Source organism: Theropithecus gelada, chromosome 4 (genome assembly GCF_003255815.1).
Source record: "Theropithecus gelada isolate Dixy chromosome 4, Tgel_1.0, whole genome shotgun sequence".
Taxonomy (NCBI): domain Eukaryota; kingdom Metazoa; phylum Chordata; class Mammalia; order Primates; family Cercopithecidae; genus Theropithecus; species Theropithecus gelada.
Genome location: NC_037671.1, coordinates 169,108,559 through 169,118,200, shown reverse-complemented (window position 1 = coordinate 169,118,200; position 9,642 = coordinate 169,108,559). Strand labels below are relative to the sequence as shown.

Sequence of the window (9,642 nt, the reverse complement as noted above, 5' to 3'; positions counted from 1 at the left end):
CCCCCCCCATTGCTTTGTCAGCATGTATGCACACTAGCAGATTTTGCTTTCCTTGCCCCACCAGCATGTGTGTACACATGCACCCTGCTTCACCACTGCTGCTGGCAGGAGTGCATTTGACCCCACCAGCCTCCCTCCCCCACCATACTGCCATTGCAGTCAGAGCCTTGGTGGGCATAGAGCGCACTAGCCCTGTCCCTGCCAATGCCTTGCCCCTGCATCAACACTGCCACTGGAGTGAGAGTAGGCACAGAGAACAGCAGGCCCTCCCCAGCCATCTCCACCTGCACGAATGTGCACAGATGGTATACTCAGACCTGTGCTGATCAGCACCCAAACCCCATGCTAACACCACCACCAGCACAACTGCATGCACAGTTGCCAGTGGGGCCCCCCTCCTCCTCAAGCCGTGCTTCTTCCACTGCAGCTGTGAATGCCTACATGGAGGCAGGCACCCTGGCATCCACTAGCACCCTGCTGCAGCCAACAAGCATGCACCCCACCCCACCATACTGCCACTGCTGCTTGCATGTGAGAACGAGGACAATCCTGCTGTCACCATCCTGAAAACGCTTTGGGTAACACCACCCATTGCAGTGTAGTGACCAGCTACCTGGGAGCATATCAGCCCCCCAGCACAGTGGATTCCTAACCTCGAGGAGACAGATTACAAAGTTGAGGCTGTCCCCTAGAGTTAGAGCATACAGTCCAGGAGTTGGGAACTGAGCTTTGGCCCCCTAAAATCTTCCAGAAATGAAGCCAGTTGGCTGAACTCACCTTCCTTCACAATAAAACCCTTAAGAGCCTCAAAAAATAGGATAAAAGGAAAAAAGCCCATCCAAAGAACAGCAGCTTCAAAAATTGAAGGAACATTAGCCTAGCAAGATGAGAAAGAACCAGTGACAACTCAAAAAGTCAGACTGCTTTCATTCCTCTAAACAACCTCATTACATTGCCAGGAAGGGCTCTGAACCAGGCTGAGATGGCTGAAATGACAGAAATAGATTTCAGAACATGGATAGGAATGAAAATCATTGAGATGAAGCAGTACATTGGAAACCAATCCAAGGATACTCAGAATCATGATAAAACAATGCAGGAGCTGACAGATGAAATAACCAGTGTAGAAAACAATGTAGCCAACCTGATAGAGCTAAAACACACACTACAAGAATTTCATAATGCAACCACAAATATTAAAAGCAGAATAGACCAAGCTGTGGAAAGAATCTCAGAGCTCAATGAATAGCTTTCTGAAATAAGACAGTCAGACAAGAAAAGATAAAAAAGAAGGAAAAGGAATGAACAAAACTTCTGAGATATATGGGATTATGTAAAAAGATCAAATCTATGACTTATTGGTGTCCCTGAAAGAGATGAGGAGAATGGAAGCAAACTGGAAAACATATTTCAGGATGTCATTCATGAGAAATTCCCCTACTTAGCTAGAGAGGCCAATATTCAAATTCAGGAAATGAAGAGAACTCCAGTAAGATAATTCACAAGAAGATCACCTTCAAGACACATAATCATCAGATTCTCTAAGGATGAAATGAAAGGAAAAATGTTAAAGGCAGCTAGAGAGAGAGGTCAGGACACCTACCAAGGGAAGCCCATCAGACTAACAGTGAACTTCTTAGCAGAAACCCTGTAAGCCAAAAGAGGTTGGGGGCCAATATTTAAGATTCTTAAAGAAATTCCAACAGATAATTTCCTATGTGGCTAAACTAAGCTTCATAAGAAAAGGAGAAATAAGATCCTTTTCAAACAAGCAAGTGCCAGGGAATTTGTTACCACTAGACCTGCCTTACAAGGGCTCCTGAAGGAAGCACTAAACATGGAAAAGAAAGACCATTAACAGCCACTACAAAAACATACTGAGGTACACAGACCAGTGACACTATAAAGCAACCACACAAGTCTGCATAATAACCAGCTAACATAATGATGACAGAATCAAATTCACAAATTTCAACACTAACCTTGAATGTAAATGGGCTAAATGTTGATTGCACAGAGTGGCAAGCTGGATAACGAAGCAAGACCCAATAGTATGCTGTCTTCAAGAGACTCATCTCACATGCAGTGACATACATAGGCTCAAAATAAAGGAATGGATAAAAATCTACCAAGAAAATGGAAAACAGAGAGAAGCAGACATTGCAATCCTAATCTCAGACAAAACAGACTTTAAACCAACAACAACAACAAAAAAAAAAAAACAAAAGAAAAAAGAAGGACATTACATAATGGTAAAGGGTTTAATTTAACAAAAAGACCTAACTATCCTAAATATGCACCCAACACAGGAGTGCACAGATTCATAAAGCAAGTTCTTAGAGACCTTTGAAGAGACTTAGGTCCCCACACAATACTAGTGGGAGACTTTAACACCCCACTGACAATATTAGACAGATCTTTGAGACAGAAAATTAACAAAAATATTCAGGACCTAAACTCAGCACTGGAACAAATGGACCTGACAGACATCTACAGAACTTTCCACCCCAAAACAACAGAATATGCATTCTTCTCATTGCCACATGGCAATACTCTAAAATCAACCACATGATTGAACATAAAACACTCCTTAGCAAATGCAGAATAACTGAAATCATAACAACCACAGCACCACAGCACTATAAAAATGGAATTCAAGACTAAAAAGCATGCTTAAAATCCTACACTTATATGGAAATCGAATAACTTGCTCCTGAATGACTTCTTGGTAAATAATGAAATTAAGGCAGAAATCAAGAAGCTTTTTGAAACTCATAAGAACACAGACACAACACACCAGAATCTCAGGGACACAGCTATTTCAGTGTTAAGAGGGAAATTTGCAGCACCAAACACTCACATCAGAAAGATCTCAATTTAACAACCTAACATTACAGTGAAAAGAATTAGAGAACCAAGAGCAAACCAATCTCAACTAGTAGAAGACAAGAAATAACTAAAATCAGAACTGAACTGAAGGAGTCACACAAAAATCCATTAAAAGGATCAACGAATCCAGGAGTTTTGTTTGTTTGTTTGTTTGTTTTTTAAATAATAAAACGGTTAGCCTGCTAGGTAGAATAATAAAGAAGAAAAGAGAGACTATCCAAATAAACACAAGTAGAAATGACAAAGGGGAGATTACCATTGACCCCACAGAAATACATATAACCATCACAGAATATTATGAACACCTCTCTGGACCCAAAGTGGAAAATCTAGAAGAAATGGATAAACTCCTGGACATATACACCCTCCCAAGACTGAACCAGGAAGAAATTGAATCCCTGAACAGACCAATAATGAACTCTGAAATTGAATCAGTAATAAATAGTCTACCAATCCAAAAAAGCCAAAGACCAGACAGATTCATAGCCAAATTCTACCATATGTACCAAGAAGAGCTGGTACCATTCCTATGCAAAGAATTCTGAAAAACTGAGGAGGAAGGACTCCTCCCAAACTCATTCTATGAGGCCAGCACCATCCTAATACCAAAAGCTGTCAGAGACACAACAGAAAAAGGAAACTTCAAGCCAATATCCTTGATTACCATTGATGTAAAATCCTCAACAAAATACTGGCAACTCAAATCCAGCAGCACATCAAAAAACTTCTCCATTACCATCAAGTAGGCTTTATCCCTGGGATGCAAAACTGATTCAACATACACAAATCCATAAATGTGATTCATTGCATAAACAAAACTAAAAACAAAACCACATAATTATACCATATTTGCAGAAAAGGCTTTCAATAAAATTCAACTCCCCTTTATGTTAAAAACTCTCAACAAACTAGGTGTTGAAAGAACATACCACAAAATATTAAGAGCCACCTGTGACAAACCCACAGCCAACATCATACTGAATGGGCAAAAGCTGGAAGCATTCTCCTTGAAAACTAGCACAAGACAAGGATGTCCTCCTCTCTCACCACTCCTATTAAACATAGTATTGGAGGTTATGGCCAGAGCAATCCGAAAAGAGAAAGAAATAGAGGACATCCAAATAAGAAGAGAGGGAGTCAAACTATACCTGTTTGCAGATAACATGATTCTATACCTAGAAAAGCCCAGTCTCAGGCCAAAAGCTCTTTAAACTGATTATCAACTTCAGTGAAGTCTCAGAATACAAAATCAAAGTACAAAAATCACTAGCATTCCTGTACATGAACAATCAAGCCGAGAGCCAAATCACGAATGCAATCCCGTTCAAAATTGCCACAAAAAGAATAAAATGCCTAGGAATATAGCTAACCAGAAGGTGAAAGATCTCTACAATGAGAACTACAGAACACTGCTCAAAGAAATCAGAGATGACACGAACAAATGGAAAAATACTCCATGCTCATGGATAGGAAGAATCAATATCATTAAAATGGCCGTACTGCCCAAAGCAATTTACACGTTAAGTACTATTCCTATCAAATTACCAATAATATTTTCCATAGAACAAGAAAAAAAAACTATTTTAAAATTCATATGGAACCAAAAAAGAGCCCAAATAGCCAAGGCAACCCTAAGCAGACAGAACAAAGCTGAAGGTGTCACACTACCCAACTTCAAACTATCTATAGGGCTACAGTAACCAAAACAGTGTGGTACTTGTACAAAAACAAAAACATACACCAATGGAACAGAATAGAGAGCCCAGAAATAAGGCTGCACACCTACAACTACCTGGTCTTTAACAAAGCTGACAAAAACAAGCAATGGGGAAAGGATTCTGTATTCAATAAATGGTGCTGGGATAACTGGCTAGCCATATATAGAAGACTGAAACTGGACCCCTCCCTTATACCACATACAAAAATAAACTCCAGATGGATTAAAAACTTAAAGGTAAAACCCAAATCTACAAAAACTCTGGAAGACAACCTAAGCAATACCATTCTGGGCATAGGAACAGGCAAAGATTCCATGATGGAGATGCCAAAAGCAATTGCAACAAAAGCAAAAATTGACAAATGGGATCTAATTAAAGAGTTTCTGCACAGCAAACGAAACCATTAGCAGAGTAAATAGATAACCTATAGAATGGGAGAAAAATTTTGCAAACTATGCATCTGACAAAGGTCTAGTATTCAGCATCTCTAAGAAATTTAAACAAATTTACAAGAAAAAACAACCCCATTAAAAAGTGGGCAAAAGAACATGAAGAGATACTTTTCGAAAGAAGACATACCTGTGACCAACAAACATATGACAAAAAGCTCGACATCACTGATCATTAAAGAAATGCAAATCAAAACTGCAATGAGATACCATCTCACACCTGTCAGAATGGCTACTAATAAAAAGTCAAAAAATAACAGATGTTGGTGAGGTTGCAGAGAAAAAGGAATGCTTATACACTGTTGGTGAGAATGTAAATTAGTTCTGCCATTGTGGAAAGCAGTATGGTGATTCCTCAAAGAGCTAAAAGCAGAACTACCATTCAGTCCAGCAATTCCATTACTGGGCATATATACCCAGAGGATTATAAATAATTTTACCATAAAGACATATGCATGTTCACTGCAGCATTATTCACTATAGCAAAGACATGGAATCAACCTAAACACCAATCAGTGGTAGACTGGATAAAGAAAATGTGGTACATACACACCATGGAATACTAAGCAGTCATAAAAAAGAATGAAGTTATGTGTTTTGTGGGAATGTGGCTGGAGCTGGAGGTCATTATCCTTAGCAAACTAAAGCAAGAACAGAAAACCAAATACTCCATGTTCTTATTTATAAGTGGTAGCTAAATTATGAGTAATCATGAACACAAAGAAGGCAACAATATGTGCTGGGGTCTACTTGAGGGATAAGGGTGGGAGGAGGGAGAGGATAAGGAAAAAACAACTAATGGATATTAGGTTTAATACCTGGGTGACAAAATAATCTGTACAACAACCCCCCATAACACAGGTTTATCTGTATAACAAACCTATACATATAAGCCTGAACTTAAAAGTTAAAAATAAATAATAAATCTTAAACAAACCATATTTACTTCCCCTTTAACCGTAGACTTTACTGGTTGTTTTTGCATATTGTCTCACTGCTCTAAAATTATCCTAGCCCATGTGTAAGAATGGGCAAAGCCCTCTTAAACAAAAATGGAGTAGTTATGTCAGCTCTTTTGCTGTTTCACTGCTACCGCATGAGGTGGGCTCTTTTGGTAGCCATTGTTTGTTGCTTATCCAACAGCCATTCCTCACCTTTCTCCCTGATAAAGGAAATCTTATTTTATTCAGGCAGTGGGCAGAGACACCTTAATTTCAGAGAAGGTAGACTTATTCTCCAGCCCCAGGGAATGAATCCTTATTAGTGTAAACTAGTAATTGTCATCTCATCCCTTTGGTCAATACAGTAATTGGTTGGAAGACAGTGGCAGAGTGGTGTGTGATCCAGTTCTGGCCAATGAGAGATAAAAGAAAGCTGGTTGGAAGTTCTGGAAAGGATTTTCTTTTTTGAAAAACAGAGTCTTGATTTGAAAAACAGAGTCTTGGGAAGTAAAAGCCTTGGGCTTGCTATTCCTTCCCTTTTTCTTCCTGCCTTGAATGGGATCATGTTGTTGGAAGGAACGCTTGGAGTCACAAAGAAAATGAGCACTCAAACAAAAGATTTCTCAGCAAGGCAAATTTACTTCTGCAGAAGGGTGCTTCTTTCAGTTGCCATGAGAGCACACTGAATAAAGGAGGGAAAGAGTTTTTATTCCTAACGCAGCTTGTCCCTACTACTGTGTCCTGTCCCTGTTGGCTGGAGTTGGACAACACAATCTAAACTGAACCCAATTGGTTAACGTGAAAGACAGCTTTGGCGGGAAGAACTGTTACAGTGGGAGGGACAAATTACAGAGTGAATAGCAGATGTGGGCTCTGTAGATAAGGACCGGTGGGAGAGTTGTTTACTGGAACCAGGTGCAGGGAGGCACAAAGGATAAAGAAGCTGGACCTTGAAAGTAGAGAATAAGGAAACTAAACAAACTAAACTTTTGAAGAGGAACTTCTCTTGGATCTCACAATGTGAAGATGGAAGCCTTGGAACTGTGTTGGCAATGCTGTGACCACAGGGCCAGGATGGGGGGCAGGGAGGTCGCATTTCTATGGATAAGGTGCTAATACCCAGAGATGTCAGAACAGTAAATTAGAAAGAGGTTTTGCCTTTAAAGACCTTATGGAGCCATAGCCAACCAGAAACCACCTACCTCCAATCTTTTGTTGTACAAGAAAATTGTACAAGAAAATGCTTTTAAATATAAGCCTGTGGCTCTCAAAGTGTAGTCCTCTGACAAACAGCATGAAGATTATCTGGGAACTTGTTGGAAATGCACATTCTCTGACCCCACCCCAATGTGTGAATCTTCATCTCAGAGTCCAGTGATACTGAAGCATGCTCAAGTTTTAGGGTCACTGTGATCACAGTACAGTTTCTGTCAAAGGCATTCCTAGCTGAATCTTCATACAAGTATATGTAGACCAGTGAAGAGATCTAAAGTATTCCCTAGAAGTTGCTTCCTTGACTAAGCGCCTGTTATTGGCTTGATTTCTTAATATTTATCTCTATTTTATAAGTAAGCCTATCTCCAGAGGGTGAACTTGCTGTCTTGTGTTGGGGGGTTATATATGAAATATATTTATACATATATAGATTTTGTATGTGCAAATATATATATATAAATTATTGTGTGAACCTTAATACTTCCTTTTCCTAAATTGTGTTCTTGTCCTTGATAGAACCTTCACTTTCACTTTACCATAAATCTCTCACTTCCTAGCAACATTCTAATACAACTTTATGTAAACATTAGTTAAATGCTTCCACTTCCAGGTGACTTTTAAATCCATTCTTTAAACAGATTATGAAGAAATATGGCCATCTCATAGATCTTCAGAATATTATCACTAACTACCATTACTACTCGGACATATTTTTGCATCCAAGGATGAGAATAGGAAGCCATCTGTGCTTACACTGAGGACTACCAAATACTTTCAATGCACTTCTGGATCCCTACATGAGCTATTCTTATGGATTCCAAAGAAAAGAGTTGGTGGCTCGACAGGTGTGAAGTCAACGAATCCAGTTTGTGGTGAGGCTCTTTCAGACAGCTCTGGGTCCCCTCTGATGGATACCATAAAGAGATGCAAGATTACTGGGGACATGGGATGAGGACAGAGGGGATAGAGACCTTGTATTCCTCTGCGCTTGCTATCTCCCAGCTATCCAGTCCCTAACTCTAGAGAAAGCTAAGTGAAAATTTTGCCAAAGACTCCTCGTTTGCTCTCACTAGGACTCTTTACTCCTTCCTCCCCCCATTATCTCCTCATCTTTTATTTTCAAATTTTATAAAAGATAAGTGTTGTTTTATAGAGCAACATCTCAACATCACTTTACTGTGAGAAGCACTTTACATATATTATCTTATTTCATTTATTTTATCTAATTTCCCCATTTCAATTTTACTTGTTTATTCTTTAAGTATTCTGCCTCTATTTTTTTTCCTACTTTGTCTTTATTTATATTTCTGTTAAAAATAATACTTTCACATCCTTTTGAAATTATATTTATTCCTAGTTCAGCTTAGAATTTCTGTTTTTAATCCATAATTATATTTTTCATAAAAGACTAATGAATCTAACTTTTTTCCCCCCCACCCACTCCCCTCTCCACCCTAGCACTGCTCAGGCTGCACCGCGCTCGCTGCAAGCTTCAGGCTCCTGCTAAGCTAGCGCCACATTGTCTCCCTTCAGCCGCCATCATGATTATCTACCGGGACCTCATCAGCCACGATGAGATGTTCTCCAACATCTACAAGATCTGGGAGGTTGTGAACTGGCTGTACCTGGAGGTGGAGGGGAAGATGGTCTGTAGGATAGAAGATAACGTTGATGACTCGCTCATTGGTGGAAATGCCTCCGCTGAAGGCCTCTAGGGCGAAGGTACAGAAAGTACAGTAATCACTGGTGTTGATATTGTCCTGAACCGTCATATCCAGGAAACAAGTTTCGCAAAAGAAACCTACAAGAAGTACATCAAAGATTACATGAAATCGATCAAAGGCAAACTTGAAGAACAGAGACCAGAAACAGTAAAACCTTTTATGACAGGGGCTTCAGAACAAATCAAGGACATACTTGCTAATTTCAAAAACTACCAGTTCTTTATTGGTGAAAACATGAATCCAGATGGCACGGTTGCTCTACTGGACTACCGTGAAGATCGTGTGACCCCATATATGATTTCTTTAAGGATGGTTTAGAAATGGAAAAATGTTAACAAATTTGGCAATTACTTTGGCCACCTGTCCAAAGTAACTGGCTTCTGCGTGTCATCCGCACAACACCAGGACTTAAGACAAATGGGACTGATGTCATCTTGAGCTCTTCATTTATTTTGACTGTGATTTATTTGGAGTGGAGGCATTGTTTCCTGTTACGTGGGTTGTCTAAAAATAAAATGCATTTAAACTAAAAAAAAAAAACAAAACTAATGAATCCAATTCATATTTTTATTCTATTTTATATTTTATAGCTTTTTATTTCCTTGGATCATCAGTCTAATTATTTTATCTTGTCATTCTTGCATTCATATTTAATCCTGTATTTTAATTTCAATTTTTTTAAAATTTTCTCTTTCTTGTATAACTT

At 39.1% G+C, this 9,642-nt stretch overlaps 1 pseudogene; it reads left to right on the top strand.

Annotated features, from left to right (window-relative positions):
- Positions 1-8,753: 8,753 nt before the first annotated feature.
- LOC112623516 lies at positions 8,754-9,266 on the top strand (annotated as a pseudogene).
- The last annotated feature ends 376 nt before the right edge of the window (positions 9,267-9,642 follow it).